This window comes from Protopterus annectens, chromosome 3.part0 (genome assembly GCF_019279795.1).
Source record: "Protopterus annectens isolate FY-2018-M chromosome 3.part0, PAN1.0, whole genome shotgun sequence".
Lineage (NCBI taxonomy): Eukaryota > Metazoa > Chordata > Ceratodontiformes > Protopteridae > Protopterus > Protopterus annectens.
In genome coordinates this window covers 550,254,326-550,280,224 of record NC_056731.1, presented here as the reverse complement: position 1 = coordinate 550,280,224, position 25,899 = coordinate 550,254,326, and the positions used below count along the sequence as shown (strand labels likewise).

General features: G+C 42.7%; 1 protein-coding gene across 2 annotated transcripts in view; it reads right to left on the bottom strand.

Moving 5' to 3' along the window:
• Positions 1 to 25,899, bottom strand: part of MAK (male germ cell associated kinase) — a 1,846,682-nt gene that overhangs the window by 1,391,761 nt on the left and 429,022 nt on the right. The window lies entirely within an intron of this gene.

Sequence of the window (25,899 nt, the reverse complement as noted above, 5' to 3'; positions counted from 1 at the left end):
TTTGAGATTTTTGTGGACTGCTACTGCTTTCTACAAGGGGTACATCCACCCCCTGGGTCTGGCTTGGCTCCATTGTAGTAATGTTTCTATATTTTGATGATTCTGCACTGTCATTTTTTTCCAGTCCCGGCACCAGTGTGCCTACCAGGATTGGGTACTTTTTTATCCTGGATCTTGTGCGCTGAGCCATCTTTTTAAAAAATTTTGGCCTACTTCTGTCCATGATGTATGCTGTATAAAATACAGTCTACATATCAGTGTTACCTTGGTGAGATTTTGTGAAAAATCAGGGTCCACTTCGTGAAGGTACCCACCTAGACTTGAGGATGAATTCAATTTCAGCAATACTACTCTCCTCTGCTTGCTTGCTGACTTATTTCTCCATTCGAACCCATATTCTGTATGGTTGTTATTGTCCTTAAGGATCTGCATTGAAAAACCCACTCTTGTGCTCCATTTCTTGAACTCTCCTCCTTGTTTCATTATAATCTCTTTCTACTTTGAATTACAGCCTTCTTCTTGTGTTGTGCAGATGAGTCTTAACTGTATTGCTCTAAAATATCCCTTCAAATCAGGGAAACATAAACCACATTGTTCTACTGGAAGGATCACCTTATCTCGCTTAGCACTTGCCCTCTTTCCCTCCCAGATAAATTCCTTCAATTTTTTTATTAATTACTGTCCACAGCTTCTGCGGTTAATAAAAGTAAGCCTGACCCAGGTACAAGACTAAAGGGACTAAAAACATTTTCACTGGTTGTATCTTACTATCCATATCCATAAATAAGAGTTTCCGGTTTCTCAATTTTTGTACATCTTTTCTTTAGTCTCTTCTCACACATCCTTATCTGGCATAAAAGAAGCCTTTTGAATCCATACCTGTAAATACTTCATCTCATCATGTCACCATAAATACGAGTATATTGCTAAACCAATGTGTATGTGGGTATGTAATTTATGTATATAGCCTTTGTTTTACCGTTATTAATTTTACATCTTGAAAAGACTTGAAGCAGTCTCAAAATGTTTCTGGATTTATCAGGTATAAAATAATATCATGTGCATTTAAAGTCAACTTTACTTGATTACCATACCAATTAAATAATTTTACTTATTATACAAGTCCCTTATTTTCTTTCTCAATGGCTCAAAATATAAAGTAAATAAAGGGGAAAGAGGACACCCCTGCCTAGTTCCTCTGTGCAAACAGCTTATCTGAGAGGCACCCTCCCACTTTAATTCTTGCTTCAGATCCTTCATATATCCTTCTAATTAACCATATTATTGTATCAAGGAATGCAAATGCACCCAATGTCCTACTCATAAAATCACAGCTTACTCTGACAAATGCTTTCTCTGCATCAAGACCCGAAAACAACAGAATTATTTTCTTTCATTCTGCTTCCCTCTGGATCATCATTATTCTATTAATGTTTTTTTTTCCAAACACCTTTATTGAATTATCATTTGTAACATAGGCAAATTTGCATTCATATAAAAGTAATCAAACTATATTAATATAACAAACATTATACTTCACATATATTGCTATATATAATATAGCCTAAGCAATATTACATACAGTATTCAATTCCTGACTTTTTTAAACAAGGAAAATCTTTATTAAATCTTCACTTACTACATTAGCAATCATACATTTATATAAATGAAAACTAACCACACTGACACAAACCTAGTTGCAAGCATTTTACATCACAAACCATAATGACACATATCTATTAATGTCAAATGTTTGCCTCCCCTTCACAAAATCACACTGATCCCAATCTATCTTTGCCATTATTTTACCTAGTGTGATGCCCTTGCACTGGCAGAGTAATAAAAGAGCCTCAATCCTCACCACTAACACCAGTGAGGGATGTGTACATTGGGAGGATGACAGGTACACACACAGTAAAGTACAATACCCTTAAGAGCACACAGAGATCACAGTCAGTCTGGGGCTGTTTTCTCCCTCTCTCTCCAGATCCCCAATAAGACTCCCCACTGGCACAGGTATAGGGTTAAGATCTCAGCCGAGTGGTCAAGCCAAAACCTCCAGCACCCTCTCTGTCCAACCAGTGCTTCTTGTCCCTGCCCAAGTAGCTCACTCACTCACTCACACACACACACACACACACACACACACACACACACACACACACACACACACACACACACACTTAGAGATTTGATTTATATACACAGACACTCCTGGGGAAGGTTGTCACAGGTTTATTAGCTATGCCCCCTTCTGCCCAGACGTATAGCTATAAGGTAGTAATCACTGCCACCAACCACCCTCAGTTATCAGCTACTATAAGGCCCTTCCCAAAGGGTGACCAATTCTGCTGTGTAATGTTACTATTATCCAAATGGTAAGTGTGACCAACAGCAAGGCCATTTAAGAGTGGCCTATATAGTGTCACCAAATATATATGCAAGTACGCTCAGAGCTTAAATATCTCTAAACAAACCAGCCACAATTAAAAGGTTTAAATATATTTAATAAATAATAAAAGCACAAGACAATACTCAATAACTCAACACAGTAACAACAGAGTTCAGAATCACAGGAAATATTTTAAAACAACATTGCAGGACAGTATTGCATAAATACAGAAAACATCTAAACTAATCTTATTAAGTTCCTACCTATCTCTAAGAGAAATCACTGTAATCGAAGTCTTACAGAGCCAGACAAGTGCTCATGAGAGGATGCTGGCAGATCCAAAGACAAATACAAAATGCACAGATCCACTCTTTGAGATAGTTCTTAAATTACTAACAAACATTTCTGTTGGGTTATCTCAGATTACATCATTCTTGTCATCTCTGCCTTTAGTTCCCAGGCTAACAGGAACTTAAAATTTAACATCTCTGTATTAAAAATACTTATCTCTCAGAAGTTTTGCCTAGAACTGGAAGTTGTATAACTGTTAAACACTTTTACCTTTGAAACCTGCAAATATTTCAGTTTCCATATAATAGAGAGAATTTCTAATGCAGACATTCTGTCCCTAAGCTGAGATAAACACCAGTGTAAACAATTCAACTTATTTTCTTAGAGCTTTGCTCTTTTCCAGTAAGGTGCACTGTGGTTACATTTCTGAATCTCAGCACATAGCATACAGTTTTCTTACATTTGTAAGACAAGCCTATAGATCATATTAATATTTACAAATAACAGGATTATTTACAAAATTCTAGCTGGCTGGGCTGGCAGCCTTCACAGCTAGTACACAAGTTCATAGGTTCAAAGGTGATTACTAGGTTAATGGTACAAGAGCCTTCACAAGCATAGCCAGTAATACCCAGGGTATGACAATATCATATCTTAATGCCTCAGATACGGGGTGGGGTAGTATCAGGGTACTGGGTCTTTGGGTGTTGGAGATGGAGTCATTTTACAGACTGCCTCTGTCCATTAGAGACACAGTCACTACTCCAAGAGTGAATTTATGGTTCCTCAACCCTTTATCAAAATTATTTTTGAAGAGAGTGAGGGTAAGGCTTTATTTTATGAAGATGGTAATTTTATTCCATAAACAAGGCAGCCTCTGGGATATGAATTTGTCTCTCCAGCAAGTTCTGTTTGAGTCACAAATAAGGTTCAGGTCCATGGAATGCATAACCCTTACATAACTTTTTCTTGCAAATATGTACCATTTTCATCAAGGCGGGATCAGAGAGGTTAAGCATAAGTCATCTTTCAATAAACAATGTGAGACAGAGTAAAGGGACAGGGCTTTTATTCGGTCTGCATAAGACATGTGTCTTACACTTTGTATTTTTTAGTGAGAAACCTCTGGGGTCACTTTAATTGGTGAAAGTGCTTGGTTAGGTACATTCAGAAGGGAGCACTGTACTCAATTATGGGCTTGATGAGGGCCAAGTATAATGGCACTATGACTTCCTTAGCTCTTGATGTCATGCCTTTACGTACAAGTTGAGCCACAAAGAAGGATTTTCTCACCACTGCAGCTACCTGGTGGTCACAGTTTAGGTTACTATCTATCTGTGTTCCTATGTCTCTCACCACTTCATCTACCTTTAAGGGTTTGTTATCAATATTATAATTTGCAAGGATACCTTATTTACAGAAGGGTATGATTATGTATTTTTTAGCATTTAGTTTCAGACCATCATTTTGGCACCAATTGTTTGTCATTTTTAATCCTGTCTGTAGGATTCCAGCATTATATGGGGATTCAGGGATTACTACCAGCTTACAGTCATCAGTGAACTTGGTGAGCCACAGGCCCCCAACATTGACCTTCACTTCAGATAAATATATTCCAAAGAGTAGGACATCACTAGTAACAGATTTCTTGTCTGAAGTGGATTCACCTATCTGGACATGTGTCCTGTAAGTCAGCCAGTTTGCTATACATCTGACAATGCAGGGGTTTTATGTCTAACTCATTACGTTTATCTATGATCCCAGAGATGGGGATAGTGTTGAAAGCTTTGACCAGGTCTAGATAAGCAGTTTGTACTGTTTCATCCATGGCCCTAGTGACTTAGAAGTCCAACAGACTGAGCAGGCAAGACCTCCCATTGACAAAGCTAAATTGGGCCTGGTGTTTGGAGATTTCCTATGTTGTTATTGATCAGGTCCATGATAATTCTCACTATGGCCTTGCAGATGAGACTGGTCAAATTTATCAGTCTGTAGTTCCATGGGTCAGTTGATGGGTCCCCCTTGTTCGGAGGGACTACTACTGCAATCTTCCATTCCTATGAGAAAAAGCCCATCCTGAGGTTGTGGTTAAACAGTGTTTCTAGTGGCAATGACAGATTCTGTTTTAAGCTATTTAAGAAGCAGCTAGAAGGTTGTCAGGACCCATGGAGGCTGTGCTTTTGGTTTTAGCGAGTGCTGTAAGGACCTGTTCCCTCGTAATGACCGGTAGGGGGATGGTTGCAGATATTTCTTTGGGTGTGGCAGGAGGTGATGGGGGGAGATGTTTGAACTGAATTGTTGGCCAGCAGTTTTGCTATAGTTTCAGGCTGAGTGTAAGTAATGCCACTCAGGATTAACTCGGCACATTGCTGAGCATTTCCCTAGAGGTTATGAACATAATTAACAAAAAAAAAAAAAACTTATGGCTATCTTTCACCTGGAAGGCTATCACTGCCTCATAGTGTGCTTTGGCAGATTTGACCAGCTCTCTAATTTGTTTGTTTAGACTACTGAGTGTCTTTTTGCACTGCTTTGTCTGTTTCTTCTTGCCTTTGGAGAGGATTTTTTTCCTTTAGTTGAATAGCCTGCTCATGCTAGGGGTTCACCAGGATGGGTTATTTTTGCCAGTAATCATAGGTTTGACTTGGAGAGGTACTGCCTCCTCTATGCAGCTATAAATGGTGTTGTACAGTGCTTTTGTGTACACTCAGAGTAGACTTCAGTGTCATCTGGGTTTGGAGGTGCTTAAAAGTTCAATAAGCTTTCACTTAGTCTGACGTAATTAGTCTTAGCAAAGTTCTTAACAGGTTTAGAGTTTGATGGGGGTTCTAGGTTAGTTTTAATACTAAAGGAGATCATTCTGTGGTCAGATCTTCCAAGGGAGGGGTTAATGCACAGGAGGGAACAGCATCCCCCCTTGTTCATGAGTACCGGATCTAGGATATTTGTAACTCTACAAGGAAAGCTAACTAGTTGCTCCAGGATGTTTGGATTGACAAAGTCCAAAAACCTCTGAGCAAGTGAATCATCAATTACACAAGTTTCCCAGTTTATTGAGGGATAGTTGAAATCACCCAGAAGTATGGTGTTAGGCTGGATGTTAAGAGATGCCAGTACGTTTAGTTAGGAGGTGTGGTTTTCCAGATTCATGTTAGGGGATCAGTAGCTAGTAAGGATATGATAGGGGGTCACACATATGGTTAGTTGGGCATGGAGCAGCTCAAGTGAATCATGTTGTTGGACCAGTCTAGCAGTGTGAATGTCCATTATGAACAATGAGACACCTCCTCCCTATTTTTATCCTGAGCTGAGGGGGGTTGAAAGACATTGCAGCCTTTGATAGCCAGGGTGCTTTCCATGGTTTTAAACTATGTTTCCATGACTGGACATATGTCTGCATTCTCCAGGGTGAGGAGTGCTTCCAGGTGCTGCAGCTTGTTTTATTTAAACTCCTAGCATTGAGCAATAGTACCATTAGGTAATTGTAAATGATTTTTGTTATACTGAAGGGTTTAACAACTTGGCACAGCCAAAAAAAGGCAGTGTGAGGATGGATAAAGTTTTTGCCAGTATTAGGAAGCCAAGTGGTGACAAGTGCAAACCATCTCTGGCAAAACATAGTGGTTTATCAATCATATCTTCCCAGGCTGACAGACATTGGATCCCAAAAGCTAAGTCAATTGTTGAAGTCAATCCTATTTTGCTCGTACTGTGGCATCATCATCGGTGAAGGTAAAATACTACTGTAGGCTAGATTCATACCAGTTTGGGACACATGTTCAGAGAGCTCATGTCTCTCTTCATACATTCCAGTGAGGTATGCCTTAGGTTATTTATGGACTATGACCATGTCATACTGGTGTTTGTAGTTTAAAGACCTAAATACAGGAGTGATTTGGTGGAACATGGCTTCAGACAGCTCACTTTGATCTTCTCCTTGTTTAGCCTGATAAGGGGACATCATTATGACTTACAATGGAATCCTCAATAGCTAGAATAATTGGCTGTGTGGTATGTTGCCTTACAGGCTTGGAAGTGGGGCTACTATGATTTTTAGAGTTGTGTTATGTGAGATTTTGTCTTTTTTGTGTATGTGCAGGGCCACTGAGAGATGCTTTTAAGAGGTCTTGGAGATAGATCATACATGAGTAACTGTATATGTGGGTCAATGTGTTTCTTCCTTAGTGTTGGTAGCAAGTGTTTTGGGTGTAAAACTGACAACCTAGTTTGCATTTTCCTTGTGTATGCCTTCAATGGTATTGTGTATCTACATCTCTCACACACTGTTTTTCTGTTCTAGAATTAAATTGTCATCAGTAAACATGAGGCAGTTACTACACTGCCTCAGGATGCCCAGATCCACCATGCCATAAAGAGAGATGACAGGGAAACACTTATCTATTATACCAGATTCTTAATAGATAGGAAGTAGAGAAGAGTCACTTAAAGGTCTAAGTGAGAGTGTCTAGTAGTATACTATAAGACGGCCTGCAGTGGTGCTGCCCTCTGCGCAAACTGGCCATTCTTCAAACAGCTATGAACAGTGGGAGACTACAGAGTGAGTTTCCTACACAGAATTTTAAACTGGAGAGATCTGCATATATACAAGGCACTGGTAACTGCGATTACAAGATGCGCAAACGTGAGGCTTTTATGCCAGAAAAATGAAGACTTTTACACAGTTAAGCCCTCAGGCCAATCAGATAAACACAAAATAAGCCTTCTATTAGCAGTTCCTAACTTGGATGGGTTGAATCAGCCCTCTGCTGCCACCAGAGTGCAGAATAAAACCCTCTTAACTCATTCCCCCAACAGAGCTCTGAAAGTTTGCACTGTAACTTCCAATAAGTGGAGCCTAAGCTTTAAAAGAATCAAATTCCTCACATTTCAAGCAAATGTAGCTATCTCTGGAAAAAATGAGGGTTACTAAAGAAGTGCAAATGGCAAACACTTCACCACTATTTTACAGAGGTTTTAGGTTCTAGGTTATAAAATGGATTTTATATGCCACAGTAAACATAGTAACTATTAAATGTGTAATATTTTGTGAACAACTTACAATATGTCTGCAGCCACTCAACTTACACACATACTGTTAGCAACATTTTGTTAATCCAGTTCAGAGCGTTCAGATGAGGCTAAGCAGTTCTGTCTGTGCTACTTGGTCATTAAGATATTTAGAAAAGCATGTAATTTATGACAATGTAAATAATTATTATATGAACAACAATGAAAATCTCTGCACCTGCACGAAAAAGAGGTCAAATATAAACACAGTTGTTTGCCCCTGTGTAAGCTTTAAGATGAAAGCTTTTAATACTTTGTAAGTAGTATGGTTTTGAAATGATTAATGTAAATATGAACAAGTAATATTTGACGTCTAGAGGCATCAGTAGGATGTAACAGTAGAAACACCTACAGGCGTCACCCAACTGTAATGAGTTAAGGTAAAACAAACTGGTTTTGAGCTCAAGTGTAGTGACAAATGCTTTACAACAAAAGGCATAATGCCTGTAGTTTCAGGAATCATTGGAACCAAGTTCATAAACCCTGAGAAATGTTTTCAAATACAGAAAAATGTGCACAAATGTAGGGAAACGTCTACAAACACAGAGAAACTTTGCAACACTTAGAAATATTTTGCCAATCTGAGAACAGCTTTTGCAGTATCAGAGGAGGTTAGGTAATATCAGAACACTGTTAAAACAACATATGGGCAGTGCAGTAACAAATGCATACGAAAAAGAGTGATACATTTAACCAAATCAGAAAATGCAGCAAAGAACTGCTAAATAGCATTGAGACAGTTAGAGCAAGTGCAAAAAAAAAATACTTATGTCAGTTTTTAATTTCTCCAAGTCTTTTGGGTTTCTAATACCATGATAGGAATGGACCCTATTCCTAAGTGAAAGTACAATTAAAGTTCATGAAATTAATATTGTTTCACTCTTTGATGTCAGCCAAAAATGCTCTTCACAGCACCCGCAATGTGCCCAGTAATGACTCCTCCTGCAATTCGTATGGTGTTATATGAATTGGTAACGTATCTAAATATGATTGTAAATTCTTGTTTATAAGACCCGTTGCTCCTACTACTATTGGAACTGTCTGGGTATCTTTCTTCCACATGGTACTCATTTCTGCCTGCAGATCCAGGTATTTTATGACTTTGTGTCTCTCTGTACACAAGACACTGTAGTCACTGGGTGTGGCGATTTCAATGATCAATGCTACTTTTGTCTTCTTTTCTTGGACCACTAAATCTGGTTTTCTAGCATCTATCTTTTGAACTGTTGGCATTGGGTGATACCATGTGATATAAACATAATTTTCTATGATTCTTTGTGGCTCATGTTTCCAGTGTTTTTTAGCCACTTCGATACCATAATGTTTTCACAATTTCCACTGTGACAGTCTCGCCACATTATTATGCCTTTCAGTATACAGTCCCTCTGCCATTAATGTGTCACAACAAGCAACAAGGTGTGTGACTGCTTCCAATTCGGTTTTACAAAACCTACATATGTCTGTTTCTCCCACATGGACTTTGTAAACCAGCGTGTACCTAGCCCACTATTTGGGCTGTCAATATTAACCTTTCATTTCTTGTTTTTTTCGCCTCTTCTTAACCACTCCTGTGTTCATTCTTGATCAACATCAGGCTCTTCCAGAAGTTTTCTTTCCTTGCAACTATATTTATGCTTTTTCCACATTTCTTGCCTTCTCATCTGGTCCTTCACCTTAAATTCTTTCGTTTGTTTTTTGGCACATTCAGTTGTTGCCTAGTTTTTATCCACTTCTGGTTTGATTTCCATTCCTGCTTGACGTCGATATACTTCTGCTAAATTAAGCAGAGACGTCATCTTAGATTTATTCTCCTCATGTTTCAAAACTTTCACATCATTTGGATCTTGTGAGGTCAGTAAACACGTGTGGAGTTCCACGATTTTAGATCCATACATGCAATCAATTTCAAGGAGGCCCATCACTCCTTCGGAACGGGGAATATATAATCTTGGTACACACTGATTTTTATAAATCATTTGTCAGGCAAGAAACATCCTTGTTTTAATAGCCAGGCTATCCCAACAGTTTTTGGGGCCAGTCAATCACTCCAAAATAAGAAGTTATGTACCTACCATAACGTTCCATGTTAGTTGTCTTCTCTCGCCTTCTTTCTTGCTGGATGGGTTCGGTGCCGATCCTCGGCTCCGACTCGGCACTTACTAAGCTCAAGAGCTAATTTTACCAGCTCGAGGCAACCCTATATCCCATGATGCAAGGCGGAGACTACCCAGATCTCGTTTGGTAGCTAAGGAAATTATGGAATATATTCTTCCAACTGTAGAGGAGGAAGAAAAAGTAACAATACTAAAAATGACAATCATAATCATCATAATCCTCTGAAAGGGATCAACCTAATCTAGTGACACTAGAAGCTGATTAGCTAGAAAAAGGATAAAGCCTCTTAAGAGAAGAGGCATAATCTTCTCGGTCTGACCAGGCTAGGGGGATGGAGGGTGGGACGCAAGAAAGAAGGCGAGAGAAAACAACCAACCTGGAACATTATGGTAGGTACATAACTTCTTAATGTTAAGATGTCAATCTCGCCTTCATTCTTGCTGGATGGGACCGCGTCCGTAGCACCTCTATCCTGGGTGGCTCAATAGAACAGACTCTTGAGAACGGTGGAACCAAAATTCGCTCTGTCTCTGGAGGCCAAGTCTAATTTGTAATGTGAAACAAAGGTATGAGGAGAGGCCCATGTGGCTGCTGCATAAATAGTGTCTATTGGAAGTCTAGCCTGAAAAGATGTAGATGTAGCTAGAGCTCTGGTAGAATGGGCTTTTGGCCTAGAAATCAACTCTTTGCCTCTGAGCTGATAAATGTAAGTAATCACAGAAGACAGCCATCGAGATAAAGTCACCTTGAAAATTGGAAGGCCTTTCCTGTTCTCTGCATAGGATAGAAACAGTTGATCAGATTTCCTAAAATGTTTAGTTTTGTCTAGATAATATCTGAGTTGGCGGTGAACATCAAGACAATGTAATTTTTGTTCCGCTCTATCAGAATAATTTGGGAAAAAAACTGGAAGATCAATGGATTGATTTAAGTTCATCTGCGATGCCACTTTGGGTAAGAAAGACGGATTAGTCCTTAGAGATACCCTGTCTTTGTGGAAGATTAAGTAGGGAGGACGAATGCAGAGAGCATGAAGCTCAGATACTCTCCTGGCAGAAGTAATGGCGACTAGAAAGAGTGTCTTCCAAGAAAGAAATTTCAATGAACAGGCAGCCGCAGGTTCGAAAGGGGGGAGAATCAAGGATGTTAAAATTAAATTTAGATCCCACTGTGGTGGGGGGTCTCTAATCGGAGGTTTAAGTAAAAAGATACCTCGAAGGAATGCCTTGCAAAGTTTATGTGACATAATGTTGTGGTCCAAAAAGCCTATATGAAAATTCGAAATGGCTGCCAGCTGAACTTTTACTGTGGAGGAAGAGGATCCTGAATGAAAAATCTCAGCTAGGAAGTCCAAGACTGAATGAATCGGAGCAGTATAGGGGGTCTATATTCCTAGCTTTTGCCCAGAAGGAGAAATGTTGCCATTTACTAGTGTAAATCCTTCTGGTAGAAGATTTAAGGGAAGCTACTATGATATCCCAGACGGGAATAGAAATCATAGGAAGCCTGGCAAAGGATGGAAGTGGAGCAACCAAGCAGTGAGGTTGAGAGAAGGTATGGATTGGTGCAGCTGCCCCGACTGGTGGGTCAGAAGATCTGGAACCGGGTCCAGATGCCATGGCTGTACCAAGAGATAACGATGTAGGAACGGAAACCATATCTGTCAAGGCCAATAAGGGGCAATGAGAATCAACTTGGCTCTCAAGGTGGTTGCTTTCTGAATTACTGGAGGTATCAGGGGAAAGGCATAAAAAAGTCCCCGGGGCCAATCTTGGGTTAGAGCGTCTCTGGGGGGATGGCCTGGAAGGGGGAAGAGAGAGAAGAAGTCTGGGCATTTGTTGTTTTGAGGTGTAGCAAAAAGGTCACAGCAAGGAAGGCCCCACTCCTGAAAAATCTCTTCCGTCACTGATTGTTTGAGAGACCACTCGTGAGGCATGAGAATAGCTCTGCTCAACCTGTCCGCTATGATGTTGGATTTCCTGGGGATATGCGTTGCTATCAGAAACCGCTGAGAAGAGATTGCCCACTGCCAAAGTCTGAGAGCCTCTCGACACAGTGGATAGGACTGGGTTCCGCCCTGTTTGTTGATATACCACACTATGGACATATTGTCCGTTTGGACTACAATAGTTCCCAGGGGAAAAGAGTCATTGAGGGCTTGCAATGTTAAAAGCAATGCTCTCATCTCTAGGACATTTATGTGCAGGTGGTATTCGAAAGGTTGCCAAGTGCCATGGACCATCCTGCCCTGATAATGCCCCCCCCACCCGATCAGGGAGGCGTCCGATGTAACCATGGCGACCGGGGCAGGAGGAACAAAGGGTCTGCCCTGATGGACTTGAGGGGACAATATCCACCAGGTCAGATGCCTTTTGCAAGTTGGAGTTATTGTGATCCTGTGACGCATGGGAAGTTGTTGAAAGGACCATTGGGCGAATAGCATCCATTGTAGAAGACGCATGTAAAAGCGGGCAAAGGGAGGAAGTGTTATGGCGGCCGCCATAAGACCCAATACTTTCAGAGCAAATCTGACCTGAATTTTGTTGCTGAGAAGAATCACCTGGACGTGACTTTGAATGTCCAAGATCCTTTGGTCTGTTAACTTTGCTGAACGTTGTACGGTGTCCAATTTTGCGCCTATAAAAGTAATAGATTGACAAGGGGACAAGGCAGATTTTTCGAAATTTATAGAAATCCCTAGCCCTCTGCAAATGTGAATGGTGTAATCTCTGGCTTGGAGAAGTTGATGCCTGGTGGTGGCAGTGAGGAGCCAGTCATCTAGATATGGAAACACCTGGAATCCTTGACATCTCAGGTGAGCCGTAACTGCTGCCATACATTTGGTGAACACTCTGGGGGCTGTAGTTAGTCCAAAGGGCAGGGCCCTGAATTGGAAGTGACTGGTCCCCAGCCGAAAGTGGAGAAATCTTCTGGAGCACCTGTGAATTTTTATGTGATAGTACGCATCCTGAAGATCTACCGAGCACATCCAATTGTCCTTGCCCAGAAAGAGTAGAACGGACTGAAGCGTGACCATCCAGAATCTTGTTTTCTTTACAAACTTGTTTAGTTTGCTCAGATCTAATATTGGTCTCCAGTCCCCTGTCTTTTTTGGTACTAAAAAGAACCTTGAGTAGATTCCGGATCCTATTTGGTCTGCTGGGACTGGCTGGATGGCTCTTTTTGCTAGCAGTTTTGATATCTCTGGTACTGCTAGTTCCCTTAGACTGGGTGAAACGTCTGGAAGGGTTCCTTTTTGCTGAATTGGGGTTTGAATAAAGGGAATTTTGTAACCCTCGGATATAATCGACTGTACCCATTTGTCTTGAGAAAGGGAAAGCCAGGCTATTGGGTACAGCGATAATCTCCCCCCAACTGCCTCCGAAGGTGGACAATCGGGCAACATCTCAGGGATGCTGGAAGGGTTTGTCAGAAAAAGGCTCTCTGCTACCCTGATTCTGTGGACCCCCTCTGCCCCTAGGGCGGCGTCTGTTGTTGTTACCCCCTCTGCCTCTGGGGGTAAACTGACCTCGTGCTTCAGTCGTGACTCCTTGAGATTTGCGGAACCTTATTTTCCCTCCCTTCTGACCTTTTGGGTAAGGTCTTGAAGGGGTGGAGAAACGGACTCCTACGGCAGAAAGAGTCTTGCTATCTTGTTCGCATCTAGTCAAAGTGTCTTTCACTTGAGGTCCGAACAAGGTCGAACCATCAAAAGGGGAGTTTGTGAAGGACGCCTTGAAGGGGTCTGCAAAATTACAAAGCCGCATCCAGGACTGACGCCTTAAAGCCACTCCTGTGCCTGCGGCCCTACTCGCTCCATCGGCTGCATAAGAAATGAGCTGCATGGAGGAGTTAACAATAGAGTTTAGGATTCCTAGCTGTGAGCTAATCTTATCCTGAGACCCAGCAGCTGACGGATCCTGTAAAACTTCTCCCAACTCTTTAAGAACATCTCTTTGAAGGCGGGTGAAGTGACACAAGTAGTTCAGCGATCGCATGGTAAAGGTCGCTGAAGAAAAAATCCGCTTGCCGTACCTGTCCATAGTCCTAGAATCCTTGTTAGGAGGATGGACAGGTACTGAAGGATCAGCTAGTTCCTTCTTGGTGGCTGCAGCCACCACCATGGCATCAACCGGGACACCTTTTGTCAAATATTGCCTATCAGGTGGGGCCGTAATGAATTTAGAAGGCCTCCTCGGAATAGGTTCTACCGAATCCGGGGCCATCCGTGCCTTCTGAGCCACCACGTCCATAAGAGGGTCGAAAGGCGGAGACACCCAGGAGGTGGAGGGTCGAGATCCGAACACCTCCAGGTATACTGACTCGTCCTCGGAAGGATTAAGGGAGGGCCAGTTCCCCCTCTGCTTAAGGAGTTCAAGGATGTCTGAGAAAGAGACATCCTCAGAGGAGGACCTTGGGGATCCCTCCGACTCATCCAAGTCAGTATCAGATGTAATAGACTCGGGGGAGTCTAGATGTTTCCTCTTACATGTCCTCTTACACGGAGGTTCACCTGACAGATCAGGAGAAGCCTCGGAAGAGGAAGATATTCCCAATGTGAAAACCTGAGGCGTTGGATCTCTGGGTCCGGGAGCAAGAGAGTGGGAAGAGACGTCAGCAGGCACTGTAGTGGGAGGAGCTGATGGAACTGACCGTTGACTAAGCCCAGGGGCTAGTACACTCCTCATCACCTCGAAGGCTCCCCCATCAGAGAGACCAGAAGGTTCCCGCTCCGAAGAGATAGGAACTCCAGGCCTCACCGAGAGGGAAGGCTCCGAGGCAGATGTCGGGGCTGAGCTCACCAACGCCGAAGCCCTGAGAGGGAGAACAGGGTCGGACAAGGGTCCGATGCCACTCGCCCCCTCGGAGCCGACAAGAGAGACCAGACGCCCGGATCCCTCCAATGAAGGCCTCAAGGAGGAAATCGGAGTGGAAGACGACGGAGCCAAAAGGGGTGGTATCGGCTCCGAAGCTACAACAGTCACGGCTCCGAGGAGCTCTAGCTCCGAGCTCTGTAAGAGAGTCGAAGGAGGAATGTTAGGTGGATGTGAAATAGCTACCGTCTGTTGAGACGGTCTATGGAGCATTTGGGCCAATGCCTGAGACTTTAATAGTCTACTCACCACTCTCTCGAGGTCGTGATCAGACAGCCTGGACGACCGAGAAGAATGGCTCTGATGGCTCCGCTCCGAGAGCAGGGGTGATCTCTTTTTAGAGACAGGTGGAGCCAAAGGAGCCGAGGATATGTCGGCTCCAGCCGGAGCAGACACTGAGTGTCCAGATCTGGCAGTACTGGCGCCGGATGGAGCCGATACTGTGACTTCTAAAATGGAAGGATCGGCTCCGGCCGGAGCCAATCTTGACACTGAAGAAGCAGAATCAGTAGCCAACGGCTTGGGACTTGCAGCTGAAGGCTTGACAGGTTTCGAGGGCTTCCCCGGAGCCAACTTAGTCGGGGAGCTCTCAGGCTTTAATAAGCCCCTCAATATTAATTTATTTCTGTGCTCCTGCAGGACTCTTGGGCTGAAGGCATGACAGATAGCACAAGAGTCCTGCAGGTGCAGAGGTCCCAGGCAGTAAACACAAGAAGTGTGACCGTCTGTCAGAGACATCTTCTGACAGCACGAGTCACACTTCTTGAAGCCTGAGACCTTTGTGTCCTTCGACATAGCTGTGTCGAGGAAACACAAGTGACAAAGAAAACACAGACACACACACACACAAATAACACCCAGTCCAATAATCTAAACTAAACAGGGATACAACACACTCAGAATCCCTGACAGGAAAAATTAGGAAAGGGGAAGGCCTAAGGCCTAACCTAGGGAAGGGGATAAACAACCCGAAAAATAGGGTACACTAACAGGAATAGGGTTAAAATAAACGTTAAGGTTCACAAAACAACTAAGGTTATGAAATTTAAAAGGGATGAGATGAAAACTTACCTAGAGCTGGTAAAAGAGGCACCTCATAAGCGAAGCGGCAAACGAGATCTGGGTAGTTTGCATCATGGGATACAGGGTTGCGTCGAGCTGGTAAAATTAGCTCTCGAGCTTAGTAAGTGCAGAGTCAGAGCCAAGGATCGGCTCCGAACCCATCCAGCAAGAATGAAGGCGAGAATGACAACTTAACATCTATAAGTTAGGACAGGAAGAGCAAATTGATTTATAGCTTGGATCTTGTTCCTAGATGTCAGTGCTGTTTTCAGGATTAATTTAAGTCTTCTAAAGCACTCCTTACTGAGTTTTATTCGCGTTTGTTCATGTTTTATTGCTGATCCTTCATCAATTCCCAAGTATTTATACACTCCCTCTTGCTCAAGTTCTTTTATATCACATTCTTGTCCCAAACTGATGTTTCCCTGGTGCTGCAGTTTTCCTTTTTTAAACGTTGCTTTTGCACATTTATCAAGACCAAATGACATTCCAATATCATCTGAAAAAGTTTTGACAACCTGCAGCTGTGCTTTCAGTTCCTCATCTGATGAGCTATACAGTTTTAAATCATCGACAAAGAGAAGATGAGAAGTCATTAGACTTTGTTGTTTTCTAGGAGTCAATTTGTAGCCATGGCCTAAGCTGTTAAGTAAACAGCTTAATTGATTAATGGCAAGGCAGAATAGCAACGGTGATAAAACGTCACCCTGGAATATTCCCCTTTGAATTTTTATCCCTGGGATAATAATCTGTCCTTTATCACGACAGAATTGCAAAGTGGTCTGCCACTGTTTCATGGTTACTGTAATGTAGTCAATTAGTGTAGGGTGTATCTTATACATTTTTAAGCACTCTTTTATACATAAATGTGGGATACTATCAAATGCTTTTTTGTAGTCAATCCATGCCACACTTAGATTCTTCCCTTTCTTACAGTTCTCCACTATAACTTTAACAACAAATGATCCTTTGTTTGATACTTATGTCAGCTTTGTAGGTCCACAGATGGTTTTAGATGCAATACAATGTCTTGTAGTCACAGGTGTCCAAGCCAGGCACAGTGAACCTCCGAATAAGCAGCCACCACATAATTCTTCTTTGAGATTCCCCTTATTCAGCAATACAATAATTTAACCTTTGTACAGGCATAAGCACTTTATAATCATGGTTTCAAATTGAAATGGGTCTACATCAAGCCAGGTCTGATGGGTGTTTCATCCTCAGGTAATACAGCCACCACAACATTCTTCCAAGATGTTGCTGTTTCCTCTCCTTTTAAAATACTGTTAAATAAAATATTCCACATCTTTATCACTTTCTTCCCTCCTAATTTCAAAACTTCTAGAAGAATACCATCTGTTCCTGGAGGCTTTCCTGAAGATTGGTCATACATCACTGTTTTCACCTCCTATCTTAACTGTTATGGGAGATACAATAATTTGAAGGAACTAACTATTAAATAGGGATGGTTTTATCATTTGAATGGATGAGAGGGTGGGTACATGAGCATGTGGCAGCTGCTCAGTATATGTTAGGGTTAGGAATTTAAGTGGCTGTAATAACAATGGCAGGTTATATAAGGCTAGAGAGGTTTTTAATTGCAACTCTCAGGGTGTTGTTTATATTATTGGATGTGGTTGCCAGGACACTAAGTGGTATACTGGGCAAACAAAAAGAAAAGTAAAAGTCAGAATAATGTAACACTTGGGAGATGTTAGAAAACGAAACATGAATAGTCCTTTTGCTGACCATTTTTTGTCTGTACATGGGGGTTTAGATGCCAGTCTTTTTTTTTAGTGTATTGGGATGTCCATTTTTGAAGCATGGGGGTAGTTTTAAGGATGAACTTAATAGACTGGAATGCAGAATGATTATTAATTCTAGAACTCTTTTTCCTAGAAGAATGAATATTGATAGTAATTTAACTTTGTAAATGTGAATTTATTCTATTTTTGTAAATAAAAAATCTAGAATTATGTATGATAAAATGTTTTTGTATATATGATTGTATGAGAAGTGTATTTTTAGGTTTGTATAATTGGGGGGGGGGTTTGTTAACTAAGGTATGGGGGAATGCCTACTTTGTTGATGAATTGGTTAATTGAATAATGAATCAGTTAATTGTAGCACTTGGTGTATAAATAGGGTTTAACATCTGATGCCTGAATTATTTCATAGAAGGTGAAAAGCCGAGGTACCAGAATAAATATCACTGGATATTATACCCTGTGTGTCAGTGGATATTGCTGGCACGGTTTCCAGCTTTGTCTTTTTTTTGTATTATACTTCTTCTGGTGATTCTATTATTATTTTTAGCACCCAAGAATCTTTGGTTATAGCATCCCAGGCATCTGGGTACAAGGACAAGCATCCCGATTGCTTCCACAGGTGAGCAGTACAGCCACCCCTCAGGAGCATTGAAAACGTCCATCTGGAAAAGAATCTCCGAAATCCTGATTTTTGCGGACATCTTCTGCCATGAGGATGGCGTCTCCCATTTGAGCTCCTTCCTCTGCCACTTAAGGAGTGGTTTCCACATGAATCGTGGAAAGATCCCTCGGATTTAAGAAACCACATTTTCTTGCCTCTTCTTTGACCCATTGAAAAGGACCATTGAAGAGTAGAAAAGAGAATCCCTAAGGGAGATAGAGTCTTTCCTTCCTATTCAGTGTGGGAAAATGTTTCTTTCACACAAGGACCAAAAGGAACATTAATGAAAGGGGACTTGAAAGGCTCCACAAAATCACAAAACCGCATTCAGGCATGGCTTCTTATGGCAATGCCTGAACTAGCGGCCCATGAAGTGCCTTCTGCTGCATGAAAAATTAACCTCATAGGCACACTAGAAATAAGATAAAAGAGTGGCCAGCTGGGAGGATGATCTTTTATAACCCTCTGCAGACATGGCCTCAGAGAGATTTTAAAAGTTCCTTGGTCAAAGTCCTTTTCAGTCTTGTAAAGTGTGCCAAATAATTCAGGGACCTTTACATAAAGGTCACTGAAGCAAACATGTACATTTCAAACCTGTCCAATGCCCTTGATTTTCTGTTGGGGGGGGTGAACAGAGGAGCTATATTCTGCTACCTCCTTCTTGGTGGCTGCCACTACAACCATGGCATCAACAGGGACGCCTTTGCTCCAATGAGGCTTATCTTTTGCAGATGCTACAAATTTTATCCAGACAATGTGGGACTGGTTCAAAAGAATCTAGTTCCTTCCATGCCTGGTGGGAGACTAGGTTAATGAGCTCATCGGCCAGGGGAATCACCCAAGATGTAGATGGGCCAGCACCAAAAGCCTCTAGAAATACTGACTCCTCAGAGTAAGGATTATCTGAGGACCAATAACCTTTCTGCTTAAGGATCTCCAAAATGTGCCCAAACGTGCTGACACCAGGTGATGATCTGGGGACCCTTCCCCTTCACTGAAGTCAGTATCTTCAGTGACAGATTCCAAGGGAGAATATACATGCATCCTTTTAAATGTTCTCATTCAGTGAATCTCTTCATGGGATAGTCTGGAGAGGTGTATGAAGAGACGGGTAGTTCTTCGAGGGGAACTGCCTGGATGCTAGTTGGTACTGGCCATCCTTGTGGAGTAGGTCTGATGAGATCAGACCTCGGAAGCAGTGGGGGAATGGTTGTCAGATCTGAGGATGTACAAGACACTGGCTCTCTTGAATGAGAGAGCACCCTCTCCACAACTTTGAAAGAAGGACCAGGAGAAGCCATAACTGACTCCACTGGAGCTGAGATTCCTAAAGCAGGGAAATCACAATTTTGTCTGGATCTGTATCTCAAGGAGGGAGCCAGACCCAAGCTATACACCATCAAGGCTCCGAGAGGCAAGGACAGTTCCATCATAATCTTATTAGATCCAGACCCCACCGATGGAACACTGACTCTTCAGCTCCAAGACTCATCCCAATCTGAAAGAATAGGAGCAGAAATGGTAAGGGAAAGTGTCATGGTCAAAGATGTACTTTTCTTTAGCTACAATAGCAGTACTCTCAGAAAGTACAGTTGTGTACACTTACCATAAATGTAGATGTTCGAGTGTATTCACTGTTGCAGTCATTACATTAGGGTAACCCTGCTGGCAGGTTGCCCTCAGTCGGCCTGAATTCCAAAGTCTTGGGTCCTGCGTCGGTTGCTGTCGCCCCTTCCCTGACATCAGGTCATCAGGGGTATAAAATAAGCAGCCAACACCATTTTCTTCAGTTTTTCTTGCCCCAGATGTCAGGTGTCCCCTAAAAGGGTAGGCAGAATTTATGAATATATAAAAATACATGCACCAATATAAACTTTACCTTCATCTACAAGCAAATACACCACATAGGTCGTATAAATCAGAGAAGGAAAGATAAGTTCCAGCAGAACAAAGGGGGATGGCGGGTGGGTAACTTGGACTGCAACAGTGAATACACTCGAACATCTACATTTATAGTAAGTGTACATAACTGTACTATGTTCTTCGTGTTTCACTGTTACGGTCATTACATTTGGGTAGAATCCCAAAGCTATGATTTGGAGGCTGGAGCTAAACAGCATTAGGAGCGGCTATGAGGCCCTGCAGAACTGCAGTGGCAAAGCCTGCCCTGGATTTAGAGTAGAGTGGCAGATGATAGTGCTTTGTAAAGGTGTGCACTGAACTCCAAGTAGCAGCCTCTAAAATGTCTTTGGTTGGTACTCCCCTGAGGAAGGCTGCTGAAGTGGCTGCAGCTCTGGTTGAATGTGACCTAATGCCCTTAGGCACTGGCTTGCCATGCTGTGAACAGCAAAAATGAATGCAGTGGCCTATCCACTTTGAAATAGTCTGTTTAGAGATGGCCTTTCCTTGTGATCCTGCAGCATATGCCACTAGTAACTGCTCTGTCTTCCTGAAAAATTTGGTTCTGTCCAAGTAGAATCTAAGCTGTCTGTGTATGTGCAAAGAAAGCAGAATTCTCTCCCCCTTGTTCTGTGGATGTGGATAAAAAGTTGGCAGATGAATAGTTTGGTTAACAGCCACAATGGGCACCACCTTAGGCATAAATGTTGGGTTTGTCCTCAGAGAAACAGGATAAAAAGTGATAAACGGTTCCACAGCCATGAGTGCCTGCAGCTCTGAAACTCATCTTGCAGAAGTTATTGCTAGGAGCAGAGCTGTTTTCAAAGATAAAAACTTTATATCAGCAGTAGCAGCTGGCTCAAAGGGAGGCAGGGTGAGTTTTTCCAAGACATAGTTGAGGTCCCATGCAGGTATTGGTGATCTCCTTGGAGGCCTTAAATTTTTGGCTCCTCTGAGGTACTGCCTTAACAAAGGATGAGAAAAGATTGGTGGTTCTGTATTGTAATGAGCCGAAATGGCAGAGGCATGAATTTTAATTGATGAAAAAGATAGGCCTTTGTCCAGCATCTCAGTTAAGTATTGCAAAATCGGAGGAATATTTGGTACAGCTGTATCAGTTCCTTGTGCCTGGTTCCAAGCACAGAATCTCTTCCATTTTCCAGCATAAGATTTTCTAGTACTAGGCCTTCTGGCTTCCAAAATGACATCCATCACAGCTTTACTGAGAGGTGTATTTTGCATGACTACATTATCCGCCATGCTGCCAGGTTTAAGGATCTGATTGTTTTGCTGGGACAGTAGATGAGGTATTTGAGGTAATGTCCAAGCTGGGCATTGAGACAAGTTCCTTAGGATTGGGGGCCAGTCAGGGACAATCAGTATCATCTTTGGTTTCTCCTGTCTGACCTTTAGGAGTACCTTGGGGAGGAGAGGCAGTGGTGGAAAGGCATATACTGATAGGTTTTTCCAGCTGAAAGATACGGTGTCCACTTTCCATGCTTGTCTGTGATAAGTCCTTGTGCAGAATCTTTTTATCTGATAATTGGGAGGGGAGGCAAATAGATCTATGTCCGGGCATTCCCATTTTCTTGTTATCATGCTGAAGACTTGTAGATCCAGCTTCCACTCGTGAGGATCCATGAGGTTCCTGCTTAGTTCGTCTGCCAGAGTATTTTCCTTTCCTGGCATGAATTGTGCCTGCAGATGCACTTGGTAAGTCAGTGCTGTGTCCCACAAAGCCATGGCTAGTCTGCATAGGGGGTAAGAATATGTGCCCCCCCTGCTTATTTATATACCACATGACAATGGTGTTGTCTGTCTTTATCAGTAGTTGTCCCGGATGAAGTACGTCCTTGAAGGCTATCAGGGCATTTTAAACAGCTAGCATCTCTGTTTGATTGATATGTAGATGCATTTGGTTTGAGGACCATGTGCCCTGAATGCATTTTCCTGCCATGTGGGCCCCCCAGGCATAATCTGATGCATCCATCGTTAGCGTTTGCCTGGCTGGGGGTAATGTGAATGGCTGTCCCTTGTTCTGGTGACAAGCCTTCTTCCACCATCAAAACTCTTGTTGCAGGCAGGGGATGAGAGTAATCATTGTTTCCAGGCTGTGGCAATGTTGAGTCCAAACACTTTTTAGGTACCATTGAAGTTTCCTCATATGCAGTCTTGCATATGGAATTAGTAGGATGCATGATGCCATGAAGCCCAAAGCCTGCAGAATTTTTTTTGCAGATAACTGGGCCTTTGTTGCCAATATTTTGAAATAGGTAGTCAGTTGCCTTTGTTTGTCTGGCGTGAGATAAGCCATCTGGGCAGTTGTATTTAAGCTTGCACCCAGGAATATTATCTCTTGAGAGGGTACTGGTTTTGATTTCTTTTCGTTGACTGTGTACCTTAGGCATGTTAGAAGTCTTTTCACCAATGCCAGATGTTGTAGAAAAATGTCCTTGTTCTCTGTTTGAATTAAACAGTCGTCCAAGTAAGGATATATATGTATTCCTCTTTGTCTGCAGAACGCAATTACTGGTGCCAGGCACTTTGTAAAGTCCATGGGTGCAGTAGATAAGCCAAAGGGCAGTGCAGAAAATTGGTAATGCATTGTGCCAACCCTGAATCTGAGGTATCTTCTGCATAATTGTCTGATTGGGACATGCAGGTATGCCTCTTTCAGGTCTAAAGTTACAAGCCAAGCATTCTTGTCCAACATGGGCAGAAGCTGCTGCAAAGTCAACATTTTGAATTTTGGTATATCCAGGAATGTGTTCAGAATAGATAGGTCCAGTATTGGTCTCCAGGCTTTGTCCTTTCTGGGTACCAAGAACAGTCTTGAGTAAAATTTGTGTCCCTGCTCTTGCTCTGGTACTTGCTGAATGGCTCCCATGTCCATGAGGGATGAGACTTGTTTTTGTGCTTCTGCCCATTGATTTTTTGGCAGATCTGGCCAGCTGTTTGCCTTTGGCAGGATATGTAAATGGAACTTGTAGCCTTGTGACACTATATTTAGAACCCACTTGTCCTGGGTTATAATGTGCCAATTTTGAGGATAAAGTGCTAATTTTCCTCCTAAGGGTGCTGCCAGGAGGTAAGTGCTTGATGGAGGCAGGGGGAAGTCATTGGGACTGTTTCCTGTATGGTTGTGATTTGTCTTCTCCAACTTTGGAGGTAGAAGCACCCCATTGCTTTGACCTGTATGAACCTTGCGCCTGGGATCTGCCTCTAGGGCATCTGGATCTGCCCCTTTGAGGTCTGTCTGACACAGGAAAGGACCAATTCTTTGTAGGCCAGTGTCTAATAAACCTAGGTGGCTGTACTTGTAAAAAATCTTTGACAGTTTGCATAGATTTAGCTTTGTCCTCCATTTTCTTTAACACCTCTTCTGCCTTAACACCAAACAAAGTATCATGCTATAAAGGTGCATCTAATAATTTAACTTTGACATGATCAGGCAGATTTTGTTCCTTTAACCAAGCATGCCTCGTAATTACAGAACCCGTAACTGCGGCCCTGCAGGAGGCCTCCAAAGAATCAAAACCACATTGCAAAGTATGCTTTCCAACTTGTTCAGCTGGATGCAATAAATCCTGCATCCAGGACAGAACCCACAGGGTTAGAGTTGCTGGAGCCATGTCAGACTCCAAGCTGGTTACAAGTGGTGTCCCACAGGGCTCAGTACTTGGCCCCCTATTGTTCGGCATCTACTTCCCAGAAGTACAGGCAAACATAGGAGGACTATGGCTGACAAAGTTTGCGGATGATTGCAAACTGGGTGCCATAGTGGCTAGGACATCGGACACATACATCCTTCAGAGGGGTCTCACGGAAACTGATAGCTGGTGCCAGAGCCATGGCCTGAAGTTAAACACAAAAAAGTGTATAGTCATACCCTTCGGGAAAAACAAGGTAACCCCAAGCTACCATATAGATGGCAACCCACTAAGCACAGAAGAGGTTATCAGGGACCTGGGTACCCAGGTTGACAGTGGCCTCTCGTTTGACACTCACATTGCTAAAGTGGTTCGAAAGACCTTCTACATTGCCCATCTGATCATGAAGGGATTCACATCCAGATCAAGTGAGGTCATTGTTCCCCTGTACTCTTTACTTATTAGACCAATGATCGAGTACAATGCCCCATTCGGGATGTATCTCACCAGACACCTGCAGCAATTGGAGAGACCCCAAAAGTTCCTCACCAAAAGGATAAAGGGACTCCAAAACCTGTCATATACTGCCAGACTGAAGAAACTCCAACTCTATTCAGTTGCATACCGTCTGCTCAGAGGTGACCTGTGCCTGACATACAAGGCCATGACCAACCCGGAATTAATGGACATGCTCCACCTCAAAAAATCCAAATCCACCAGAACCACTAGAGAAAGTGACTTAAATCTTAGCACAGATATAAATAGGACGTGCTGGAGGGATAGATTTATCACCCAGAGACTCCCCATGCTGTGGAATAAAATCCCGGTCCATGTGAGGCAGAGCACCTCGCTGGCTCTGTTCAAGAGAAATCTTGACCGGTGGATGGGAGATCGTAGGTTTACCCCGGGAATCATCTCTGTGTCACTGCTGGACAGAGGCACAACAAACTATTGGGCACATTATTTCTAACATAAGGGGTGGTGTAAGCCACATAACTTTGGGCTAGGCTTATAAATGCCTTAGGGCAGATAGCCTAGTATAAACCTATGAACCTATGAACCTATTTCCTTGTTTTCTGCACATTCAGAGTTTAACAACATTTTCTGTTTAAGTAATGCCATGACATGTTGCTGATATTTGAGCATATGAAACTGACAGTTTAAGGCCTTTATAGCCAAGGCAGCAGATGTGTAAACCTTTTTTCCCCATCTATCCAGTGCCCTAGAATCTCTGTCAGAGGGGGTAGGGCTTTTTGCAGTGGAAGCCTTATCTCCTTTGGGGCCCTGTGAAATAGTTTCTGGGTCTGCAGCAGGGTTTTTAAAAAGGAATTTATGAGAGTCAGGAACCCTGTAGTATCTGTCAGGCTTAACAGGAACTGGAAGTAAGGGGTCAGACTAGACTTGGAAAACACATCATCTACAATGTCTAACACAGGTGGAACGGCTAGAGTCTGGTGTTGATGTAGTAAAAGGAAGTCCCTGAGCCTCTTTTTAGATTCTGAAAAATCTTGGCTTTCCCAGTGGAAATGCTCCCTCATGGTGTGCAAGGTTTCCCCAAAAGAATAGTCCTCTGGAGGAGAAGATGAAGGTAAAGATTCTTCAGCATCAGAATCCTCATGGGGGGAAGAGAATATTCCTGATCAAAAGAGGAATCAGAAGAAATAGAAACCTGATCTGAAGATTCATAGTCTGTCTCTTGCCTAGGCCTCATCAGTAGGGGGATGGGAACCCCTGATCAAGGTAATCAAGTCTTCGGCCATTTTGAGCACCTGTGTTTTGGGCATAGAGGCCTGACCACGTGGCTCTTGAGTTTGTTTATTTGCTTTAGAAGGTGCTTTAGTCTTTGCCTTTGAAGCTGAAGTCAGTTTAATGTAAAGATGTTTAGGTGTGAATACACCCTCGGAAGCCGGTGCCTGCTCAGAGGCTCCAGACCCATCTGAGGGAATAGTGTCCGAGGCTCCAATACCTTGAGTTTCCAGCGACTTAGCCGACTCCATGTGGGAGTCGGTAGCAGCCTGCGACTCTAAAGTAGCGGGCGTCAAGGGCTGCGAAAGCACCTCACTGAGAACCGGCGACTGGCTTAGGAGAAGCTTCGTTGTCAGTTTTGGGCCTCGGTTGT